The following is a 25,578-nucleotide window of genomic DNA, read 5'->3' on the forward strand; positions in this document are numbered from 1 at the left end:
TTTTCAAAACGTGCTCCTTGTCGAAAAGGTCAGCGTAGAGCCCTGACACCACGGCATACATGGGTAAGCTGACAACATCACGAAAACGATGTGCACGCTTCAATGGGGCATAAGTCTGTTGTGATATTGGATGACTAGATAGCTAGCAACAATGACAAGTAACTACCAAACTTTAAGTGGCTCATTTCAGCTAGTTTCATCTTGTTCTTGATACCACGTCTTGAGGTGTTTTGACTGATTTTATGTCAATGCTAATATGGCAAAAATTCACAAACTAGCTAACCAACAACTGTAATGATTTATTTGACAGACAAGTGCTCAATGTATTTATGTTTTTAATAAACAAACATTGGAGGCTAAATATATTTCACATGTTGACAACGATCTAAGATAACTCTGTTTCGCCCCAGTTGCGCACGTGTCCGTCTTGTTGCTAAACAACCAACCCTTCATTAGGTTCAGTGTGTCAAGTTGGTGTGTGCACCAGCCTTCCTGAGATTTCCTCACCCAGAGATCTCATCTCACCACACGTGAGGTGCCAGGATGGGTGTACACATGCCTTATGGCTCATCAACACTAAATATAACCGCTCTCTCACACACACACACACACACACACCTCTCGCCCTAAATATCAGCAGTCACACACCTTATCACATGCTATTAAAAGCCTGAGGGGCCTGAGCGCTGACAAACACAAAGAAATGCCACCACCACTGACGCAAACATCCCATCCATGCACGTAGCCAAGGACTGGCTCTCCTTAGGACCCATGCACTTCGTTCACGTCATCCTGCATGCATGTTGTCCTTTGTTCATGACCAGAAAAGGAGAGCCAGCCAGTACAAGTAGCCTATCTGCCGTGTATCAGACACTAACAGTACTAGAGGCCCAGGTAAACCAGAGGAAACCAACATGGAGAAGATAGAAAAGGATGGGGAGAGGGTTGAAAATGGAAAATTACTTCTCTGGAGAGAAGGAGAGTAAGAGAGAGAGTCTGGACAGGCTGCCTTTGGGCAATTCAAGCTTGGCGTTTAAAGCTCCACTTGGAAATATGATCATTACAGGGTGACTGAGGGCTGGAGTCTGCTCTCACCCTGGAAACGCAATACTTACTTAAGTCAAGATCCTGCACAGTGCACCCTCACACACTAAAAACAGCCCAATTGTTGGGAAGCAGCATTGGTGGTCTGATGTAGGTGGGTTATTAGGCTGCTGTGGCTTCATGTTGATAATAGGTTTTTGCTTCAGATGCATAGTCATTAGTCAGTGTGTGTTTTTAAAACAAGTGTGGACAGTGAAGGAGGCTGTTGATAGAAGTTATTTAGGCAGGAGAACAGTGTGTTTTGGTGTCGTGACCAACAATTTGTGCCATGGTTCTGCATTGCAGTGCTTGTGTGAACACGTGAGGGAGAGTACATGTGTGTCTGGATAGATCACAGAGGTAGCCCTCCCTCTCCTCTAATGAACCCGCCCAGCCAAAACTCTCCATCTGAATCGCTTGCTGAATCATTATCAGAAAGGAAGAGCAGTGTCTGATGGATTGAGAGATGGGGTGTCTGGCTGGCTGTTGAGGTTAGCTGGCCAGCCAGTGGATTGGGTGATGGGTGTGATGAAGACCCCTGAGTGGGTGTTGATGGGGAAACTGGGCCTGGTCCAATGAGCAGGCCACTGAGTCCCACAGCAGACAGAAAGCTGCAGAGCACAGTGGAAAAGTACTGCAGCCTAAGTCACTGAAGAAAGCGTTCTGATAGAGCAAGACACACACATATTCAGTAAACAGACAGAAGAAACCCCATAGCCTACATTCTTACAGGCAGCTAAATAGATGAATACATCCACATACAGACTGAAAATATGTGCAATAACAAACCCTACAAGTAGCCTACGTTACAATAGATTCAGATCAGCTGAAAGAGTTGCATTTTGCATAGACATTTTCCATATCTTAAACATAAAAGTAATTTACAATTCAAGGTCTGTGCCAATGAGTGGGGAGCTGGAATATGGTCAGTGTGTGAGTGTGTCAGATTGATGATGAGAGAGTAAAGAGTAGCCCTAGTCATTTTTACCTTCTCTCCACCATTATCACCACTCCCTCTCATTACAATTCCTCTGTCCCCATCGACCCCTTAAAGCTGCAATATAACTTTTTGGGTAACTTGACCAAATTCACATAGAAATGCTAGTCATTCTCATTGAAATCAAGTCTAAGAAGCAGTAAATCTGTTCTATATGCGCTATTTCTATGCTTCCCGTGCTTAAGTTTCGTTTTTGCGTCTTACTTTCGGTTTTGTACACCAGCTTCAAAACAGGTGGAAATACAATATTTTGGGTTATGGAAAATATTTTCACAGCGGTTTAGATGGTACAATGATTCTCTACACTACTTGCTTGTTTTGTCACAAACTGAAATTTTGCAACCAGGAAATGGCAGAGCGATTTATGCATAGTGCACCTTTTACAATCCCACAACATCACTACTTTGCACTTCTCTGCTTCCACAATCTGAGACTAAACCCCTTTGCAGTCTCAAATCCCTTCAAGTCCATAATTCTCTGGGTCATCTGCTGCACGTGATCCCCAGGAAGGGACGTGGAGAGCGAGAGTGGGAGAAAGAGTGTGAGACAGCCATTGTGCCAGAGTATGTTATAATAAACCAGTGAAAATGAGATCCCAGGCTCAATATAAGGTAGTAATCCTTCAATAAAAGTGCATCAGATTCTAATTAGAGCAATAGGGTGCCAGAGAGAGAGAGAGAATGGGGTGGAGTAGGGTAAGGTAGGGTGGAGTAGAGGGAGGAATGTAGGCGAGTTGGCACCAGGACAGGATTCTGCCATGGTCTTTCCTATACCTCCTGCATACTCTACCTAACAAAGCAGGTTCCAACGACTTGGCTGTTACTGTGGAACGGAGCCACGCTTATGTACTCTCAAGGACAAATACCAGGGCCTTCCTCTCTCTCACTCAATCTAACCGACTTCCCTGGCATAACAGTCACTTGCTTGTGCCACTTATGGAGCCTTATATAGCTAACTATGCTTCTTAACAACTAGCGAGTCATTCCACCTTCAAAAGCACAAGAAAGAAGGATTTTGACACCCACCATCTCAGATTGTTCTGTAGTTAAGATTAGCATTCCTGAAATACTATTTTGTTCAAATATAATTACGTTTTAGAATTAAGCTAATTGATTCCACCCAAATTGGTCATTTTTATTTATATAATTCATAGAATCTTCAATAAATATAGTACTTAACATCCGATTTGGACATACATTTTGGAATCCATTAAATGATCAAAAGCCACCCACGGGCCCCTCATGCCAATCCCACCCCAACAACCAGTATTAGTTCTCCATGTTTGACAAGTAGTATGGAGCTGCTGCTTAGAGTATTGTTTCTTTGTAATGTATTCCCTGTAAATCTGGTTGTGTTGTTTTTCCCCCGTTCAGAGAAATTAGCCATCGAAATCACTTGCATGATTTACCATAAATGAGTGTGAAAGTACCACGTTTTGCTCACTAGATGCCACCGCTCCTTCTAATTGCCACTACACCCTTTCATCCATGTTGGAGGTCTCGTGTTTGTTAAATGGATCACAACATTTTCTTTGCAACATTGGTTTGAAAATAAATAGCTGTTGCTCATGATGAAAATAGATTGTATGGTCATCCTCACAATTCAAGCCAATCCTCCATGAAGCAATTCAGTTTGTCATTCTCTTTGGCTTAATGATTGTCCAGGAAACAGACCCTCTATGTCCTTCAAAAAAGTATGGATTAGTTAGACCATTCCCGGTGAACAAGCAAACCATTAGGCTACAGCAGTTCTAATGGTTTGGTCTCTTCAACAGTAAAAGTCCCAAATACACACTGTATATTGTTTTGCAATGTTAATGGTAAATGTCACAAATCACACACACACACATATATACACTGCTCAAAAAAATAAAGGGAACACTTAAACAACACAATGTAACTCCAAGTCAATCACACTTCTGTGAAATCAAACTGTCCACTTAGGAAGCAACACTGATTGACAATACATTTCACATGCTGTTGTGCAAATGGAATAGACAAAAGGTGGAAGTTATAGGCAATTAGCAAGACCACTCCTTTATTAGCAATAAAGGAGTGGTTCTGCAGGTGGTGACCACAGACCACTTCTCAGTTCCTATGCTTCCTGGCTGATGTTTTGGTCACTTTTGAATGCTGGCGGTGCTTTCACTCTAGTGGTAGCATGAGACGGAGTATACAACCCACACAAGTGGCTCAGGTAGTGCAGCTCATCCAGGATGGCACATCAATGCGAGCTGTGGCAAGAAGGTTTGCTGTGTCTGTCAGCGTAGTGTCCAGAGCATGGAGGCGCTACCAGGAGACAGGCCAGTACATCAGGAGACGTGGAGGAGGCCGTAAGAGGGCAACAACCCAGCAGCAGGACCGCTACCTCTGCCTTTGTGCAAGGAGGAGCAGGTGGAGCACTGCCCGAGCCCTGCAAAATAACCTCCAGCAGGCCACAAATGTGCATGTGTCTGCTCAAACGGTCAGAAACAGACTCCATGAGGGTGGTATGAGGGCCCGACGTCCACAGGTGGGGGTTGTGCTTACAGCCCAACACCGTGCAGGACGTTTGGCATTTGCCAGAGAACACCAAGATTGGCAAATTCGCCACTGGCGCCCTGTGCTCTTCACAGATGAAAGCAGGTTCACACTGAGCACATGTGACAGACGTGACAGAGTCTGGAGACGCCGTGGAGAACGTTCTGCTGCCTGCAACATCCTCCAGCATGACCGGTTTGGCGGTGGGTCAGCCATGGTGTGGGGTGGCATTTCTTTGGGGGGCCGCATAGCCCTCCATGTGCTTGCCAGAGGTAGCCTGACTGCCATTAGGTACCGAGATGAGATCCTCAGACCCCTTTTCAGACCATATGCTGGTGCGGTTGGCCCTGGGTTCCTCCTAATGCAAGACAATGCTAGACCTCATGTGGCTGGAGTGTGTCAGCAGTTCCTGCAAGAGGAAGGCATTGATGCTATGGACTGGCCCGCCCGTTTCCCCAGACCTGAATCCAATTGAGCACATTTGGGACATCATGTCTCGCTTCATCCACCAACGCCACGTTGCACCACAGACTGTCCAGGAGTTGGCGGATGCTTTAGTCCAGGTCTGGGAGGAGATCCTTCAGGAGACCATCCGCCACCTCATCAGGAGCATGCCCAGGCGTTGTAGGGAGGTCATACAGGCACGTGGAAGCCACACACACTACTGAGCCTCATTTTGACTTGTTTTAAGGACATTACATCAAAGTTGGATCAGCCTGTAGTGTGGTTTTCCACTTTAATTTTGAGTGTGACTCCAAATCCAGACCTCCATGGGTTGATAAATTTGATTTACATTGATCATTTTTGTGTGATTTTGTTGTCAGCACATTCAACTATGCAAAGAAAAAAGTATTTAATAAGAATATTTCATTCATTCAGATCTAGGATGTGTTATTTTAGTGTTCCCTTTATTTTTTTGAGCAGTATATATATATATATATATATATAGAGAGAGGGATGTTTTCTAATAATTGTATTAACAAACATGACTTCCATGCAATGGTTTATAATTGTATTTTTTATTTTATTAGCGTTAGTCACAAGCCAATTTCTCCATAGGCTAGTAGGAACATTATTCATATGAGAATTGCACCATATGGATAGCCCTCAGAGAGCTTCAATTTGTTGGACTATTCAAGGAGAGTTGGGTTGATTCATTACATTGCTAAGAGAAGGACAAATTGAATTGCTTTCATGGAGGACTGGCTTGACCACAATTTATTTTAACCATGAGCAAAAGCGATTGGTTTGTACTCAAAGTTGCAAATAAAATGTTGACTCATTTAATAAACCTGGAAAATGTATGAAAGGGTGTGGTGGCAGTAGCAGAAACAGTGGCATCTAGTGGGCAAAACATGGTAATGTCGCACTGATTTATGGTAAATAATGCAAGCGACTTCCAATGGCTAATTTCTCTAACAGAGGAAAACAAACATTACCAGATTCACGGATACAAATATTGAAGAAGCAATACTCCAAGCCGCAGCTCCATATTAACGTGTCAAACATAGAGAACAGATCCTGTATACTGGTTATTGGGGTGGGATTTGCATGGGATGTGGGGGGTTCTTGGATGGCTTTTGACCATTTTATTTGATTTCTCATGTCTTACTCAATGGTAGGAAGAAGAAGTTTGGTCCAAATCAGATGTTGGGTGCTATAATTTGTTGAATATTATGTGAATCCTATAAATAAATAAAAAGGCTAATTCAAATTAAAACTTGGATAAAATAAGCATTCCTGAAAAATAATTGTCTGTTTCTAACTACAGAAATTATTTCAGAAAATTCTGAGATGGTAGGTGTCATGGCTTGCTGAAATGACTAGGCTAAGCACTACAGGGCAGGACAACAAAAGAGCAGAGGTTAGGATATACTTCATGCATTTAACAAGACACCAACATACAATTTACATAACAGTCAGTGACCAAATTACTGACTGTCTGTGACCTATGGAGGGAATGATGATTGGCAGTTAAAATGATGGACTATCAGAGGTATGGAGGGAGCGTTATTGCTTTTCCTGGCATTGTCACTCCTTGGTTTAGAATTGATGGTGCACAAATAAAGCCATAGTGTCCCTCCAGAAATGCTTTAGTCTCCCCCCCCACCCCCCCCCCCCCCCCCCCACCCTCTCTCCCTCTCAGGGGCAGGGAAACCCCCTCCCATCCTGGCAGAAGACAGTGTGTGTGCATAGATAATATCAGATATGGCTCAGTTGTCAGATCTGATTTCATATGATCCACACAGTCCTAGAATAGGCCAGCCTAAAGAGAATACCACATCTCTCTCTCAATCTGTCAATCACTAGTTTAAGCTGTCAGTCAACAAGAGTGTGAAAGATATTAAAGCAGGGGTTCCCAAACTTTTGGCCCCGACCCCATTTTGATTAAATAAATAAAAATATGACCCCACAAGTTTAAAAAAAACTGAAACGTTTAATACACACACATACACACTTGGGGCTACGGCAGTCTATTACAAATCAGTCTGACAGTACTTTTGATAGAATATGCGCATCATTTGTATTTATTATGGATCCCCATTAGTTGCTGCCAAAGCAGCAGCTACTCTTCCTGGGGTCCAGCAAAATGAAGGCAGTTTATACAATTTTAAAACATTACAATACATTCACAGATTGCACAACACACTGTGTGCCCTCAGACCCCTACTCCACCACATATCTACAGTATTAAATCCATGTGTATGTATAGTGCGTATGCTATCGTGTGTGTGTGTGTATGCATGTGTCTGTGCCAATGTTTGTGTTGCTTCACAGTCCCCGCTGTTCCAGAAGGTGTTTTTTAATCTGTTTTTTTTAACCTAATTTTACTGCTTGCGTCAGTTGCTTGATGTGGAATAGAGTTCCATGTCATTCATTGTGTTATTGTTCCTCCACTGATTTAGCACCTAGTCTTGTCCACTGTGTTCTAACTACGCTTGTGGGCATTGTAGAGGAAAAGAGAAGACACATACTGTATGTGTTCCTGAGAGTCTTCTCTTTCAGTGATGGGTTCATAATATTTTGTAACTTAAATAGTTCAAAAGACAGCTCCACATTTGTAGGAAGTAAATAGAAACCGCTCTGTTTACTACAACCACTTATTTATTTTTCTCACGATCCCCTTTTAAAATCAGGTGACCCCACATGGGTTTCGACCCCTAGTTTGGGAAACTCTGCATTAAAGCTAGGCAAAATAATAATTATAGAATTGGACTAGGCTATATTAAAGTATTAAAGTCATCTGTGTGTCTAGAAAGCTTATTAAGGATATGTGACTGAATGTCTCTGATGGCTTAGGCTACATACATTGGTGTGTGAGCAGAGCCATATTAGGGCAAATGAGTGAGTGTGTAAATTTATCCTGTCCTTTTGATGTCTCTGACATTTTCATCCTGTTGCTACGGTGCTAACCCTTACCCCGCCCCATTCCGAGTGTGTGCCCAACCCACTAAACCCCAGTAATCACAGTGCCAGCGGGACAGGAGTGTGTGTGTGAGAGAGAGATCGGAGCCCAAACTTCAGAGGGATCTCAGATTAACAGGGGCTGAGTGACTCACAGCAGACACTGTGGGTCTGGGAAAGGAGGGTGGAGGGGAGGACCAGGGGCGTGCTAATGGGGTAGGGAATTGTGGCCTCCAGCCAACTCTGCAATGCCTCTATCGTCATACGAGAGTGATGCTGACAATGTAAGACGTGTGTTTCTTTCCCTCTCATCCAAATGACAGACTAGGATAAAAACATTTAAAACAGGTGAGATGTCCAGGACCAGAGGTGTCTCAACCTTGACAATGCCTGCAATAATAAAATATAAAAACATGCCTTTGGTTGAGGGGAGCCAAACCAATCTAATCTATGAAGAACAGACATGGCAAGATTAACCCAGTGGGTGTTTGTTCCATCATGATATAACACATTAATGGTTAGCTTTTAAACCTGCCATTTAAGAGGCAGCAAATTCTAATGCAACCAACCAACAACTCATCGGAACATAGCCTAGGCCTGATCATGGTTTTAATGGACATCTACTATTGAGCCTATGTTTAAAGCTATTCATTAAGCCAGTTTCTTATAACCTACTGTACGCATCAGAGGAACACTGAACTTTCCATGGGTCTTCTTCCCATCCCAACCTGCCATCACCCCACTATGAGATATGGACAGGTTGTCAGCAGCACTCTCCAACACGCCTTGCCTTGTCAGATTGATTTCGCTGCTATGCAGAACCACAGAGTGGCTGGTTCTTGGAACCCCCCAGGAAGTCTGAGGGAAGGAAGAATGAGGGCAAGACAAGAGGAAGGCAGGGTTCTGAAGATTGGGTCAGTACCAGGCCAGATGACCTAGGAGGGAGAGTTTCCATAGGCTGGTTATGTAACACAACCACCATTTCCACAGAATTGCTGTCCTGTTTTCTGGTAAACATGGCCTGTGTCTATCCATGGTTGTCTCTCCAAAAATGTGTCATAGAGTTGGCTGAGGTAAGGAATCTCACAGCAGGTTGTCAAATGCCTGTCATTCAGGAGGACACAGGTGGGTGCACAGAGTGCACACACACACACAACTTAATGTGTCCCAACTGAAATTGTACTTCTCACACCTAATCCTTCTGAGATAGTTTGCATTGGACTGGAGCCACATGGACTACTCGGAGAAGCTATGTGCAAGAAAAGCCTTCGTCTCCTGTCTTGACCATCCATCTCCAGTGGAAGGCCAGTGTGTCAAACCAGCAACATGGACTCAATTTCCACAGAGTAAATTTACCCCACAGGTGCAGTAACAGGAACATATCACCACGGTAGCTGGCTAGCTGTAGGGACAGATAGCTCGGGTTAGGGTGAGAAAGGCGTAAAGTCACTGCCGGGAGGAGGTCTCTCATTTCTGAGGGATACCCTACATGCCTTACGTAAGGCCTGGAAAAGAACACCATCTAAAGTGAGTTACCCTCAGGGCCAATGGTCTGTATAACATCATGATGAGGTGCTAGCCAGGGCAAATTTCAGTTTGATTAGAAACAGATACAAAATTAATACACTCTTAGAACTAGCTTGTTTTTCAATTAGCCAAGAAAATTACACTTAGAGTATAGGTTCATCTCCAGTACCAGTCAATAGTTTGGACACACCTACTCATTCAAGGGTTTTTCTTTATTTGAACAATTTTCTACATTGTAGAATAATAGTGAAGACATCAAAAACTATGAAATAACACATGGAATCATGTAGTAACCAAAATAAAGTTTATATTTGAGATTCTTCAAAGTAGCCACCCTTTGGCTCGAAGACCTTTTTGCGCACTCTATGCATTCTCTCAACCAGCTTCATGAAGTAGTCACCTGGAATGCATTTCAATTAACAGGTGTGCCTTGTTAAAAGTTAATTTGTGGAATTTCTTTCCTTCTTAATGCGTTTGAGCCAATCAGTTGTGTTGTGACAAAGTAGGGGTGGTATACAGAAGATAGACCTATTTGGTAAAAGACAAAGTCCATATTATGGCAAGAACGACTCAAATAAGAAAAGTGAAACGACAGTAAATCATTACTTGAAGACATGAAGGTCAGTCAATACAGAAAATGTCAAGAACTTTTAAAGTTTCTTCAAGTGTAGTCGCAAAAACCATCAAGCACTACGATGAAACTGGCTCTCATGAGGACCACCACAAGAAAGGAAGACCCAGAGTTACCTCTACTGCAGATGATAAGTTCATTAGAGAGTTACCAGACTAAGATTGCAGCCCAAATAAATGCTTCACAGAGTTCAAGTAACAGACACATCAACATCAACTGCTCAGAGAACACTGCGTGAATCAGGCCTTCATGGTTGAATTTCTGCAAAGAAATCACTACTAAAGGACACCAATAATAAGAAGAGACTTGCTTGGGCCAAGAAACACGAGCAATGGACATTAGACCGGTTGAGGTCTATCCAAAACTTGAGTCCAAATTTGAGATCCTCGTTCCAACCAGTAGGTGAATGGATGGATGTTCTCCGCAGCATGTGTGGTTCAAGGCACACTTAACCAGCATGGCTACCACAGCATTCTGAAGTGATACCCCATCCCATCTGGGTTGAGCTTAATGGGACTATCATTTGTTTTTCAACAGGACAATGACCCCAAAAACACCTCCAGGCTCTGGAAGGGCTATTTGACCAAGGAGAGTGATGGAGTGCTGCATCAGATGACCTGGCCTCCACAATCACCCGACCTCAACCCAATTAAAATAAAATGTTATTGGTCACATACACGTGGTTAGCAGATGTTATTGCAGGTGTAGCGAAATGCTTGTGCAGTAATATCTTACAAGTAATATCAAACTAATTACACAACATATACCCAATACACACAAATCTAAGTAGGAATGAAGTAAGACTATTTACATATGGACAAGCGATGTCAGATCGGAACGGACTAAGATACAGTAGAATAGTATATAGTATATAAATATATGAGTATTTCAAGATATGTAAACATTAAGTGACTAAGATACCGTAGAATAGTATAGAATACGTTATATACATATGAGATGAGTAATGCCATATATGTAAACATTATTAAAGTGACTAGTTGAGGGCAGGGGGCAGCATTTTCACTTTCGGAAAAATAGCATGCCAAAATTCAACTGCTTGCTACTCATCCCCAGAATATAAGATATGCATATTATTAGTAGATTTGGATAGAAAACACTCTGAAGTTTCTAAAACTGTTTGAATCATGTCTGTGAGAATAACAGAACTTATGTAGCAGGTAAAACCCTGAGGACAAACCATTCAGAATTTGTATTTTTTTGATGTCACTGTCTTTTCAATGAGTTTTCTTAGACACCAGATTTCTAATGGACTTGCTTGCAGTTCCTACCGCTCCACTGGATGTCACCAGTCCTTGGAAATCGGTTGATGTTATTACTTTGTGTAGTGAAGAAGTAGGGCTATCGTAAATGAGGGTCACATTAAGTACATTTTTTGAGAGTCATGTTACGAAAAAAGTTGCGTCAGTTTGTTTTCTTTTTGTATTGAACACAGATCATCCCATCTTCAAATTGATCGATTATTAACGTTTAAAAATACCTAACGTTGTATTACAAAAGTAGTTTGAAATGTTTTGGTAAAGTTTACATGTAACTTTTGATATATTTTGTAGTGACTTAGCGAAAGTTGGAAGCTGTGTTTTTCTGGATGAAACAGTCCAAATAAATTGACATTTTGGATATATATCGACGGAATTAAATCGAACAAAAGGATCATTTGTGATGTTTATGGGACATATTGGAGTGCCAACAAAAGAATTTCCTCAAAGGGAAGGCATGATTTATATTTTATTTCTGCGTTTTGTGTCGTGCTTGCAGTGTTGAATTATGCTACTCTCTTTGTTTACTGTTGTGCTATCATCAGATAATAGCATCTTATGCTTTCGCCGAAAAGCCTTTTTGAAATCTGACATGTTGGCTGGATTCACAACGAGTGTAGCTTTAATTTGGTATCTTACATGTGTGATTTAATGAAAGTTTGATTTTTATATCATGTTATTTGAATATGGCGCGCTGTATTTTCCCTGGCTATTGGCCGGTGGGACGTTTGCGTCCCACCTGCCCCAGAGAAGTTAACTTCACTAGGGGGCACTATTTTCACTTCCGGATGAAAAGCGGGCCCAAAGTAAACTGCCTGCTACTCAGGCCCAGAAGCTAGGATATGCATATAATTGGCAGATTTGAATAGAAAACACTCTAACGTTTCCAAAACTGTTAAAAGAATGTCTGTGAGTATAACAGAACTGATTTGGCAGGTGAAAACCTGAGAAAATTCCATCCAGGAAGTGGGATTTTTTAAAATGTTTGTAGTTTTCTATTGAACGCCATTACAGTATCCATTGACTTAGGACTCAAATTGCACTTCCTATGGCTTCCACTAGATGTCAACAGTCTTTAGAAATTGTTTCAGGCTTGTATTCTGAAAAATGAGGGCGTAAGACCACTCTGAATGAGTGGACCCTACAGTGTTGCAAAGCTTTTTGATGCGCGCTACCGAGAGCGCGCCTTTCTTGTTTACCTTTTATATTGACGACGTTATTGTCCGGTTGAAATATTGTCAATTATTTAGGCTAAAAACAACCTGAGGATTGATTATAAACATCGTTTGAAATGTTTCTACGAACACCATTTGGATTTTTCGTCTGCCTGTTGTGACTGCGTTTGAGCCTGTGGATTACTGAACAAAACGCAAGAACAAAACTGAGGTTTTTGGATACAAACAGGGACTTTATTGAACAAAACAAAAATGTATTGAGTAAATGGAGTTTTGTGAGTGATCATCAAAGGTAAGTGATTAATATTATCTCTATTTCTGACTTGTGTAACTCCGCTACTTGGCTGGTAACTGTTTGTAATGATTTGTCTGCTGGGAGCTGTTCTCAGAGAGTCGCATGGTACGCTTTCGCCGTAAAGTCTTTTTAAAATCTTACAACGTGGTTCGATTAACAAGAAGTTAATCTTTAAACAGATGTACAACACTTGTATGTTTAATAATGAGTATTATGGTTTTTGAATTTGGCGCTCTGCAATTTCACTGGATGTTGGCCAGGTAGCGTCCCACGTACCCTAGTGAGGTTAAAGTGGCCAGTGATTTCTAGTCTATGCCTATAGGCAGCAGCCTCTAATGTGCTAGTGATGGTTTGGGATGAGTTGGACCGCAGAGTGAAGGAAAAGCAGCCAACAAGTGCTCAGCATATGTGGGAACTCCTTCAAGACTGTTGGAAAAGCATTTCTCATGAAGCTGGTTGAGAGAATGCCAAGCGTGTGCAAAGCTGTCAAGGCAAAGGGTGGCTACTTTAAAAAATCTAAGATACAAAATATATTTTGATTTGTTTAACACTTTTTTGGTTACTACATGGTTCCATATGTGTTATTTCATAGTTTATGTCTTCACTATTATTCTACAATGTAGAAAATAGTAAAAATAAATTAAAACCCTTTAATGAGTAGGTGTGTCCAAACTTTTAACTGGTACTGTATATCAAAGAGTGGGCACCTAAGCAACCTGAGTCGGGTTCCAAATTATAGGTGTTTGCTCTGGTGAGAGAAAATGTCATCCTTCGAAACCACAGACATCGCTCTGTGACTCAAAGCCTACACCACCACTAGAGACCCCTCTTATCTCACACACACAGAGTTGACAGTGAAATGAAAAGTCACTGTTCCAAATCTACAGGCCTAACAATAAAGACTGGAGGAACACATTTGCACACAAGTTACGCAAACTCTTTATGAGAGCGTTGAGAAATGTGGAACACACAGTGAAACTTTGCTTTGGGACACATTGGGAGTCTAAGGTAAGTGAAACTTGGTCTCTGACATTGCCTTAGAACAGTGGTGTAAAGTACTTAAGTAAAAATACTTTAAAGTACAGCATAAGTCGTTTTTGGGAGTTTCTGTACTTTACTATTTATAGCTTTGACAACTTTTACTTCACTACATTCCTAAAGAAAATAATGTACTTTTTACTTCATACGTTTTCCCTGACACCCAAAAGTACTCATTACATTTTGACAAGAAAATAGTCAAATTCTTACACTTGACCCAGGATGTTCTCTTGATATCTCTACTGCCTCTGATCTGGTGGACTACCTAAACACAAATGCTTCATTTGGAAATTAATGTCTGAGTGTTGGGAGTGTGCCCTTGGTTATCCGTAAATAAATAAAAATATATATAAACAAAAACTTGGGCTGACTGGTTGGGAATAATGAGGAATTTTAAATGATTAATTCTCTTACTTTTGATATTTAAGTATATTTCAGCAATTACATTTACTTTTGATACTTAAGTATATTTAAAATGAAATACGTTTAGACTTTTACTTATGTAGTATTTTACTGGGTGACTTTTACTTGAGTTATTTTCTATTAAGGCATCCTAACTTTTACTCAAGTATGACAATTGGGTACTGTGGGGTCGCCAGGCAAAATTATCAACTTATAAAAGTTATAAACCGTTTTTACCGGTGAATGCATATTTACCTTGGGTTTTGGCGATCATCAACTCGAGATTCCCTATAAACACGCGGTATGATCAAAAAAAAAATATTAGCGCTATGGGTTTCATGTATTTCCGCTATTCCCAGAGTCCAATTTTCATTGGTTTATGAGACCGTGGGAATTCGTCTCTGATTGGTTGACGGCACGACCTCTCCCCGATGCCATAGCAACCAGTTGCTTTGATTTATGCGAAGACCTATGTCAAAGACAGTACAATATGAAGATAGGCTAAAACTGCTTCTCCAATAGAAATCCCCGATCACACTTGTAGGCGATGTCATGGCGACGTTGGATATCTAAACTCAATCGTAGAAACCCGCATTGGGTCCAACTGTCGTCTCGCGCCGAACTGCGCATGTGCAAGCCGTCAAATCAAACGCACTCCATCGATATAAAGTTGTTTTTGAGAAAAATGAAAACGTATCCGTTTGTCCAATTCCCAAGGTTTGAATTAAACATGTTCAACTAATTAACACATTGGATCGAATCTAGGTTATGTATTTAGATTTCGTGAATAATTTTTCACTTCTATCATTGACTTCTCACACCACAAACCCCGGCTCTGTTTGGTCTGTTTCGCAAGCGTTTCTGAAAGTCTCGCGATATTGCGCAAAGAAACTCTGTGCCATGTCATAGCCGGCAAAATACAGTAGGTCATAGATATAACATGGAAAATTCAGTTTTTCATAATTTACCTAGAGCCATATCTTTAGATAAATACAAGGCTCTACATTTACCCAAACACCTTTAGACTTAAGAAATGCATTCCAGGCTTGGCTGCTGCATGATAAATTAATGGATAAATAATGTTTTCTGTCACACACTGATCAGTTTCACCTGTCCCTGTTATTGTCTCCACCCCCTCCAGGTGTCGCTTGTTATCCGTGGTGTATATATCCCTGTGTTTCCTGTCTCTCTGTGCCAGTTTGTCTTGTATTTTCTAAGTCAACCAGTGTGGTTTCCCTGTGCGCCTGCCTTGTCTATTCTCTTTGACTAGTCCTCCCGGCTTTGGCCCTTGGCTGTTTTCTGGACTCTGTACCCGCCTGCCTGACCATTCTGCCTGCCTGCTGCACTGTACATTCCTAGACACTGAACTGGTTTGACCTTTTGCTTGTCCACAACCATTCTCTTGCCTACCCCTTTTGAATGTAATAAATATCAGACTCAAACCATCTGCCTCCTATGTCTGCATCTGGGTTTTGCCTTGTGCCCTTATAGTTTTCTGATAGAGTAGAATACAATAGAAGTGCATGCTGATTGTGTGGTTTTAGCTGGTTGAAGATGTGGCAAACCTGACCACCTCAGTGTCACCTGACAGGTTAATTCAATAACTCTGAAGCACGTTAAAACGGACAGCTGATTCTAGCCGTCCCTTCTGGTTAGTTTTAGTCTGGCAGCATAGTCTCATTTAGAGGACCCACACTTTTGTTAGTGTCTTATTGGTCAAGGTGACACCAAATACATATCACCAACTCGTTAAGCCTATCAGCGGCCTATCAGCGGCCTTAATCCCCGGGATTTCAGAATCAATTAATCTATGACCCCAGCACGATGTGTGGTCAGAAACGTGCTTTCCCCATCTGGATGAGCAGTTTCACAGTTATCCTCCTGGTAAAGTTTTCCTCCTGTATGCCTGATGTTTAATTGAGCGTGTATCTAAACGTAAGTGCCTTGAGATAGGTGTCATATTATGTGGAGTTAAGTTTTGTGGTCTATTTTGTATAATTACCATGTGTTGAGCTTGTTAGCTAGCTCGTGCTCCCGCTAGCATTAGCATTACTGTTAGCATTTTGCATTGGAATGCATAAGCATGACTGTTAGTGATTAGCCGTTTATTAGCGTTGCTCATTTATGGAGCTAGGCTATTTTCTATAATATATCATTCATACTCAGTGTATTAGTATTATGTATACATTTCAACATTACTGTAATGTTTATTTGACTAGGCATTAGGCCTGCTGTGGTGTATTATAGCCAATGCTATTATCTACAATTGAAGTCAGAAGTTTACATACACCTTAGCCAAATACATTTAAACTCAGTTTTTCCACAATTCCTGACATTTAATCCTAGTTAAGATTCACTGTCTTAGGTCAGTTAGGATCACCACTTTATTTTAAGAATGTGAAATGTCAAAATAATACCAGAGAGATTTATTTCAGCTTTTATTTCTTTCATCACATTCCCAGTGGGTCAGAAGTTTACATACACTCAATTAGTATTTGGTAGCATTGCCTTTAAATTGTTTAACTTGGGTCAAACGTTTTGGGTAGCCTTCCACAAGCTTCCCACAATAAGTTGGGTGAATTTTGTCCCATTCATCCTGACAGAGCTGGTGTAACTGAGTCAGGTTTGTAGGCCTCATGGCTCGGACACGCTATTTCCGTTCTGCACACACATTTTCTATAGGATTGAGGTCAAGGCTTTGTGATTGCGACCAAGCTTTAACTTACTGACTGATGTCTTGATGTTGCTTCAATATATCCACATAATTGTCCTACCTCATGATGTCATCTATTTTGTGAAGTGCACCAGGTCCCTCCTGCAGCAAAGCACCCTCACAACATGATGCTGTCACCCCCGTGCTTCACGGTTGGGATGGTGTTCTTTGGCTTGCAAGCCTCCCCCTTTTTCCTCCAAACATAACAATGGTCATTATGGCCAAACAGTTCTATTTTTGTTTCATCAGACCAGAGGACACTTCCCCAAAAAGTACGATCTGTGTCCCCATGTGCATTTGCAAACCGTAATCTGGCTTGTTTATGGCGGTTTTGGAGAAGTGGCTTCTTCCTTGCTGAGTGGCCTTTCAGGTTATGTCGATATAGGACTCGTTTTATGTGGATGTAGATACTTTTGTACTCGTTTCCTCCAGTATCTTCACAAGGTCCTTTGCTGTTGTTCTGGGATTGATTTGCACTTTTCGCACCAATGTACGTTCATCTCTAGGAGACAGAACGCATCTCCTTCCTGAGCGGTATGATGGCTGCGTGGTCCCATGGTGTTTATACTTGCATACTATTGTTTGTAAAGATGAACGTGGTACCTTCAGGCATTTGGAAATTGCTCCCAAGTGTAACGGATGTGAAATGGCTAGCTAGTTAGCGGGTACGTGCTAGTAAGGGGATGGTTTAAAGTTATACTGTTACATTGGTGCCGTGACCCGGATCACTGGTTGCTGCGGAAAAGGAGGAGGTTGAAAGGGGGGTGAGTGTAACGGATGTGAAATGGCTAGCTAGTTAGCGGGTACGCGCTAGTAGCATTTCAATCAGTTACGTCACTTGCTCTGAGACTTTAAGTAGGGTTGCCCCTTGCTCTGCAAGGGCCGTGGCTTTGTGGAGCGATGGGTAACAACGCATCGTGGGTGTCAGTTGTTGATGTGTGCAGAGGGTCCCTGGTTCGCGCCCGTGTCGGGGCGAGGGGATGGTTTAAAGTTATACTGTTACACAAGGATGAACCAGACTTGTGGAGGTCTACCATTTTTTTCCTGAGGTCTTGGCTGATTTCTTTTGATTTTCCCATGATGTCAAGCAAAGAGACACTGAGTTTGAATGTAGGCCTTGAAATACATCCACAGGTACACCTCCAATTGACTCAAATGTTGCCAATTAGCCTATCAGAAGCTTCTAAAGCCATGACATAATTTTCTGGAATTTTCCAAGCTGTTTAAAGGCACAGTCAACTTAGTGTGTGTCAACTTCTGATATAGTGAAATAATCTGTCTGTAAACAATTGTTGGAAAAATTACTTGTGTCATAAACAAAATAGATGTCCTAACCGACTTGCCAAAACTATAGTTTGTTATCAAGAAATTTGTAGAGTGGTTGAAAATCGAGTTTTAATGACTCCAACGTAAGTGTATGTAAACTTCCGACTTCAACTGTACTTACCTGTGTTACACAAGCCATGTCACTCATAAATAGCAGTGCTGTAGCCTAAGTTCTCTTTCTCCACTTTCCTTTCAGAACCATAGTTAATGTCAATTCTCACTGGACATGATTCTCAGTTATCTGAACCATGAGTGGTCGGGTATGTGTGTGAATGTGGACATCTTCTTCCATTAAACTCGCTTTAAACTGGACATATGTCTCATCCTTGTTCTGACCGGAAATTCTACAGTGGTTGCTATCGGCCTTAAGGTAGCACCTAAGGTTTCTTATTACATTCATCGTCCTTTGATTGTCTACACCCTACCTCTATTTTTCACACTGTGTTGTAAATCAAATTGTGTAGGGGGGATATAAGGAGAAAAAACATCCTATTTGGCTGCAGCTGCTGCTTTAAAACAGGTGGTAGGAGGAGGGGAGTGTTTGTATTATGGATCCCCATTAGCAACTCTTCCTGGGACCTGGCAAAAGTAAGGCAGTCATACAATTTTTAAAACGTTACATAGCAGGGGCATGCTCTGAAGCATGTCCATGTATGTGTATGGATGGAGAGCGAGAGAAAGTCCAGCAGGAGTTCGCCAGAACAGATGTTGCCAATTCAGGAACGAGGCTACAGAAGCCAAGGAATGGAGGGAAACAGATGGTTTTTATCTGACCAAACTCCAAGGTCATTTTTCATGTCTGTAGCTCAAATATTTACAAAAACTACCAAAATATTTTACTTTAAAGAAGATTGCACACACTACAGCAGAGAAACACATATATGAAGGTTTTGAGGTGAAACATCAAGACATGAATATTGGGAAAAGCATATCAAGGACACGTGTTTTGAATGTACACAGTGCAGTAAATGCAACATAATTCTTATACACAAGTTGACATGTTGCATAACCACCATACTAGGGATTAACACCGGTAACTGGGATCCCGGTACTGTCCCGGGACCATGCTTCACAATTCCCCCCCCAAAATTAAATGACAAGACCTGGGAAATTACAACATTTCCCCCCAATGTCGGCACTAATGCAATTCCACGAAATACACAACATGTGCAGCAGCAGATTAAAAATGAAATAGCACATTATATAAACAGGTTGTCTCATGGAAGCCTTAGCGTATTAACTTAACACAAAGTCACCATAAAGTCAAAGCACATGTATAATTGACACTGTCGCACTGCACAAGACCCGAATTGCAGTATAGAGTTCTCATCAGAACTGAAAATTCCATCCCTTTCAGACCAAAGCCTGGTGAAATGAAGCCTGAGCCCAGGCCTGATCTGACATCACAGAAATTAAATGAACCCCAACGCGAAGAATTTGCCCCAACCCGATTTCTAGAAAACAGCAGGCTATAATGATAAGCTGCTAAGCAGACATATGGAATTGTTTTAAGATGGTCATTATATGGATCATTTAGCTATTTGATTTGGAATTTTAGGACCCGTTTAGGTATGAAATACAAGTGGATTTTGCTATTCACTTGCGTAGTAGCCTGGCCTACTCCTGACCAAAAGCCTGTGAATTGTCTAATCAGTCAATGTGATTTTATTTCACTGAATCTGTCTGTATATTTGGTTAATTGATCTCTGGCTGGCCAAGTGGAAGTGCTAGCTCATTTATTCGTTCACTGGTCAGAAACATTTAGCATGCAATAATGTACCCTAAATCAAGTGTAGTCTATAATGTATCTAGTATGCTAACCTTATGTAGCCTTATATAGAGCCTGAGCTATTTTCCTATCTTCCCAATCCTGACTCCCGTCTCGAATGAAAATTCCTAACTTTATTCTGCAATCCATAGGTTGCATTATCAAAGTATATCTCGCCTATGCATGTCAAAATACTGCTATAACATTTCCCCGGTTTCTCTGCGCTGTCTTGTATTGCTGCCCATATGAGAGCTTCGGTTGAAAATGTGTGATCAACAAATGGCATGAGAGTAGATATGTATATATCTTTTAAACAGAGTTGGTCCCTGTTAAGATACTGTACCTTGATATTTAAACAAAATCCTCTCTTCAACTCTCTGTTATTCATAAGCAGATCTGCTATCTGTGTAATCATCAACTCGATTTTGCCAAATAGGAGATATTCTGTCATTCATTGGCGTTATCTAGCAAGCATAGCAACTTTGGTCATTTAACTTATGTTTGACTGCCATTACAAAGTTTATATGATTCAACAAAGCTGTCACTACAATCAGTGCTTGACTTGGACTGAAGTAGGTGTCGGCACTCATTTTGGGTGTTGGTAATGTTTATATTTAGGTACAGGAACTCCTCAATACTTTTGAGCTAATATTCTATAAGTAATGCAGGAGGAACTCAAGAATAGAATATCTGAATAGAACTCAAGAGTAGAATATCTGAAGTTCTGGTACTCAGTTCCGGTGAACTCCTGCCCAAGTCAAGCACTGACTACATTTCTGCAGAGAATAAAGTAAATAGCAAATTCACTGAATGATGTTGACTTAAATAAAATCTGAAGACATCTTGCAGGATTGGTAAGGCTTAATACCACTGAAAATATCCATGTGAAGCTTTTATATGCAATGTAGAGACCATGAATATGAGCCACCTGTAGGGTTGCAAAGGGTCGTAAACCTTTCGGTAAATTTCAGCCATTCTTCTGGAAATTTACCATGGAAAGTTAAGCCTGGGAATTTGGGGAATTTTGCTTAAATTCATCAAAAAAGCTTATAACAATTAACCTTTTTTGTGGGATATTCATAAGGCAATTCTAGGTCTTGTGGAATATTCTGGTTTAACTACACAGTCTGAGCCAAGGACTACATGCTTTCTGGTAAGTTTTGATTACAATACTGGGTGGGGTGAATATATTTTATATGACATACATGATTGTTTGTTAACTAGTAAGTAGTAGCTTACAGCAAAGTGTGCTTAAATCATTTCTAACTTGTCAAAAATTTCTGCTGGTTAGTTTTTGCTATCATGTGGGTTTTAGCTTGCTTGAGCCTGTTAACTGAGGTGTGTTAATTCACCTTCTTCCATACATGTTTCATCTTAAAACATTTATCTTACAAAGGAGTTGTTTAGTCTAGCTGCTTAAATATTTATCTGTACATAATTTTTTTCTAATCTTTACAGGAAAATGCTACAGGCACTATCTGATGTGTGGAGGCATTTCACTGCAGCTAGGGAAAGCTGTATACATTTGCAAATACTGTGCAAAATCATATGTGAAGAATGCAACAAAGATGCAGAATCATCTGGCCAAATGCATGAAGTTCCCTCAGCGCTTCAACAAGCAACCTCTGACAAAAGTCCCTCTACTTCTATGCGAAGTGAAAATTATTAATCAGACACCTTATTGATAGCAACAGCTCATGGTCCTCCTGGAATCAGAAGTTTCTTTGACTCAATGGAGGAACATAGTCAGAGAAAGGCTGATGAATGTCTTGCTCGAGCTGTGCACGCAACTGGTTCACCTCTGATGCTCACAGACAATGTGTATTGGAAGAGATTTCTGAATGTTCTTTGCCCAGCATACACCCCTCCAAATAGACATGCTTTATCTACTCATTTGCTGGATGCAGAGTTCAAAAGAGTTCAAGTGAAGGTCAAGCAAATCATAGAGAAAGCAGACTGTATTGCAATAATTTCTGATGGGTGGTCGATTGTTCGTGGGCAAGGAATAATTAACTACATCCTCTCCACTCCTCAACCAGTACTCTACAAGAGCACAGACACAAGGGACAACAGATACACTGGTCTCTACATTGCAGATGAGCTGAAGGCAGTCATCAATGACCTTGACCACAGAAGGTATTTGCACTGGTGACAGACTGCGAACATGAAGACTGCTTGGTCTGAAGTGGAGGAGTCCTACCCTCACATCACACCCATTGGCTGTGCTGCTCATGCATTGAATCTGCTCTTCAAGGACATCATGGTACTGAAAACAATGGATATGCTTTACAAGAGAGCCAAGGAAATGGTTAGGTATGTGAAGGGTCATCAAATTATAGCAGCAATCTACCTCAGCAAGCAAACACCTGTTGGAGTGGTGTTGTCATTATGTTAGACAGTCCCTTGGAGGGGAAGGAGTCTCTCCAAGAAATGGCCATATCACAGTGTGCCGATCTGGACAGCCCCATCAAGAGGATCCTACTGGATGATGTATTTTGAGTGAGCGTAGCAAGCAGCCTGAAACTTATAGCAGTAGTAGTTGCACGGATTGAGGGAGACAATGCCATCCTGTCTGATGTTCAGACTCTGCTTGCAGATGTAAGAGAATAAATCCATACTGCCCTGCCCATTTCACTGTTGCTCCAAGCAGAGGAAACTGCAGTTCTGAAATACATCAAAAAGCGTGAAGACTTCTGCCTGAAGCCCATGCACCCCGCAGCGTACATGTTGGACCCAAGTATGCTGGCAAGAGCATCCTGTCTGGTGCAGAGATCAACAAGGCCTATGGTGTCATCACTACTGTGTTTTGCCACCATGGCCTGGGTGAGGGCAAGGTTCTTGGCAGTCTGGCGAAGTACACTTACAAGCAATGGCTTTGGGATGGAGATGCAATATGGCAGTCGTGCCAACATATCTCATCAGCCACCTGGTGGAAGTGACTTTGTGGAACTGAGGCTCTTTACCCTGTTGCCTCCATCCTCCTCCAAATCCCACCAACATCAGCCACCTCAGGTCCTTGTATGGGAACACACACACCAAAGCACACAACAGGCTGACCAATACAAGGGTTGAAAAATTGGTGGTCATCCGGGAAACTGTTATGCTTTTTGAGCCTGACAAAGAGCCATCCTCAACAAGGTTGGAAAGTGACAGTGAAGATGAGGCCTCAGAGTCTGATGTTCAAGAGGTGGACATTGAGGAGGTCCAGGGAGAAGAAATGGAAGCCTGAGAGGAAGACAACCAAAGCTTTAGTTTCTAGACTATCAATTTAATGATGTATATTGAAAACGTTTTTGGGAGATGCGATGGATCGTTGGGGATCATTCAATACTCCCTTTTGTTGTTCAGTGAAATCATCCCATGTGAAGAGTCAACTCATTTAATTAAAGTTCAATTTGTAACTACAGTTGAAGTCGGAAGTTTACATACACTTAGTTTGGAGTCATTAAAACTCGTTTTTCACTCCACAAATTTCTTGATAACAAACTATAGTTTTGGCAAGTCAGTTAGGACATCTACTTGTGCATGACAAAAGACATTTTTACAACAATTGTTTAAAGACAGATTATTTCACTTATAATTCACTGTATCACAATTCCAGTGGGTTAGAAGTTTACATACACTAGGTTGACTGTGCCTTTAAACAGCTTGGAAAATTTCAGAAAATTATGTCATGGCTTTAGAAGCTTCTGATAGGCTGACATCATTTGAGTAAATTTGAGGTGTACCTGTGGATGTATTTCAAGGCCTACCTTCAAACTCAGTGCCTCTTTGCTTGACATCATGGGAAAATCAAAAGAGATCACCCAAGATGGTAGACCTCCACAAGTCTGGTTCATCCTTGGGAGCAATTTCCAAACGCCTGAAGGTACCACGTTCATCTGTACAAACAATAGTACGCAAGTATAAACACCGTGGGACCACACAGCCATCATACCGCTCAGGAAGAAGACCGGTACAAAAGTATCTATATCCACAGTAAAACAAGTCTTATATTGACAAAACCTGAAAGGCCACTCAGCATGGAAGAAGCCACTGCTCCAAAACCGCCATAAACAAGCCAGACTACGGTTTGCAACTGCACATGGGGACAAAGATCGTACTTTTTGGAGAAATGTCCTCTGGTCTGATGAAACAAAAATAGAACTGTTTGGCCATAATGACCATCGTTATGTTTGGTGGAAAAATGCTTGCAAGCCGAAGAACACCATCCCAACCGTGAAGCACGGGGGTGGCAGCATCATGTTGTGGGGGTGATTTGCTGCAGGAGGGACTGGTGCACTTCACAAAATAGATGGCATCATGAGGGAGGAAGATTATGTGGATATATTGAAGCAACATCTCAAGACATCAGTCATGAAGTTAAAGCTTGGTTGCAAATGGGCCTTCCAAATGGACAATGACCCCAAGTATACTTCCAAAGTTGTGGGAAAATGGCTTAAGGACAGCAAAGTCAAGGTATTGGAGTGGCCGTCACAAAGCCCTGACCTCAATCCTATAGAAAATGTGTGGGCAGAACTGAAAAAGCATGTGCGAGCAAGGAGGTCTACAAACCTGACTCAGTTACACCAGCTCTGTCAGGAGGAATGGGCCAAACTTCACCCAACTTATTGTGGGAAGCTTGTGGAAGGCTACCCGAAACGTTTGACCCAAGTTAAACAATTTAAAGGCAATGCTACCAGATAATAATTGAGTGTATGTAAACTTCTGACCCACTGGGAATGTGATGAAAAAAAGAAAAAAAAGAAAAAGCTGAAATAAATCATTCTCTGCTATTATTCTGACATTTCACATTCTTAAAAGAAAGTGGTGATCCTAACTGACCTAAGACAGGGAATTTTTACTAGGACTAAATGTCAGGAATTGTGAAAAACTGAGTTTAAATGTATTTGGCAAAGGTGTATGTAAACCTCCGACTTCAACTGTAAAAAGTTTTTAAAAATGTCTATTGGAAGGATTGAATCATTTGCAATTATGTCTACTTATGATAAGGTTTATGTTTCTGTCTCCATATGATATGGTAACTATATCCAGTGCAAAAAACATGTACATTTAAATGGTATTAATAATATTTTGCATATATTTCCGTTAATTCCCATTAATTCCTGTCACGACTTCCGCCGAAGTTGGACCCTCTCCTTGTTCAGGCGGCGTTCGGCAGTCGAAGTCACCGTCCTTCTAGCCATCGCTGGTCCTCTTTTCATTTTCCTTTGGTTTTGTCTTGTCTTCCATCACACCTGGTTCCAATCCCATAAATTACATGTTGTGTATTTTACCCTCTGCTCCCCCTCATGTCCTTGTTGGTGATTGTTTATTGTAAGTGCTTGTGCACGTCTGTCCTGGTGTGCGTCGGGTTATGTAACCATTATTTGATTGTTCTGTTTTCCGGTGTTTTGTGTTTGTTATTAAACTGCGCTGTTTG

The 25,578-nt window shown here is 41.4% G+C and overlaps 1 protein-coding gene across 1 annotated transcript in view; it reads right to left on the reverse strand.

Annotated features, from left to right (window-relative positions):
- LOC129851062 (inositol hexakisphosphate kinase 2-like) overlaps window positions 1–15,195 on the reverse strand; it is a 33,637-nt gene extending 18,442 nt beyond the window's left edge. The window contains exon 1 of the mRNA XM_055917246.1: window positions 14,605–15,195. The gene's annotated coding sequence lies outside the window, so the exon portion shown is untranslated. The remainder of the gene's footprint in view (window positions 1–14,604) is intronic.
- Window positions 15,196–25,578: the final 10,383 nt, after the last annotated feature.

The sequence above is a fragment of the Salvelinus fontinalis genome, chromosome 3 (assembly GCF_029448725.1).
Source record: "Salvelinus fontinalis isolate EN_2023a chromosome 3, ASM2944872v1, whole genome shotgun sequence".
Taxonomy (NCBI): Eukaryota; Metazoa; Chordata; class Actinopteri; order Salmoniformes; family Salmonidae; genus Salvelinus; species Salvelinus fontinalis.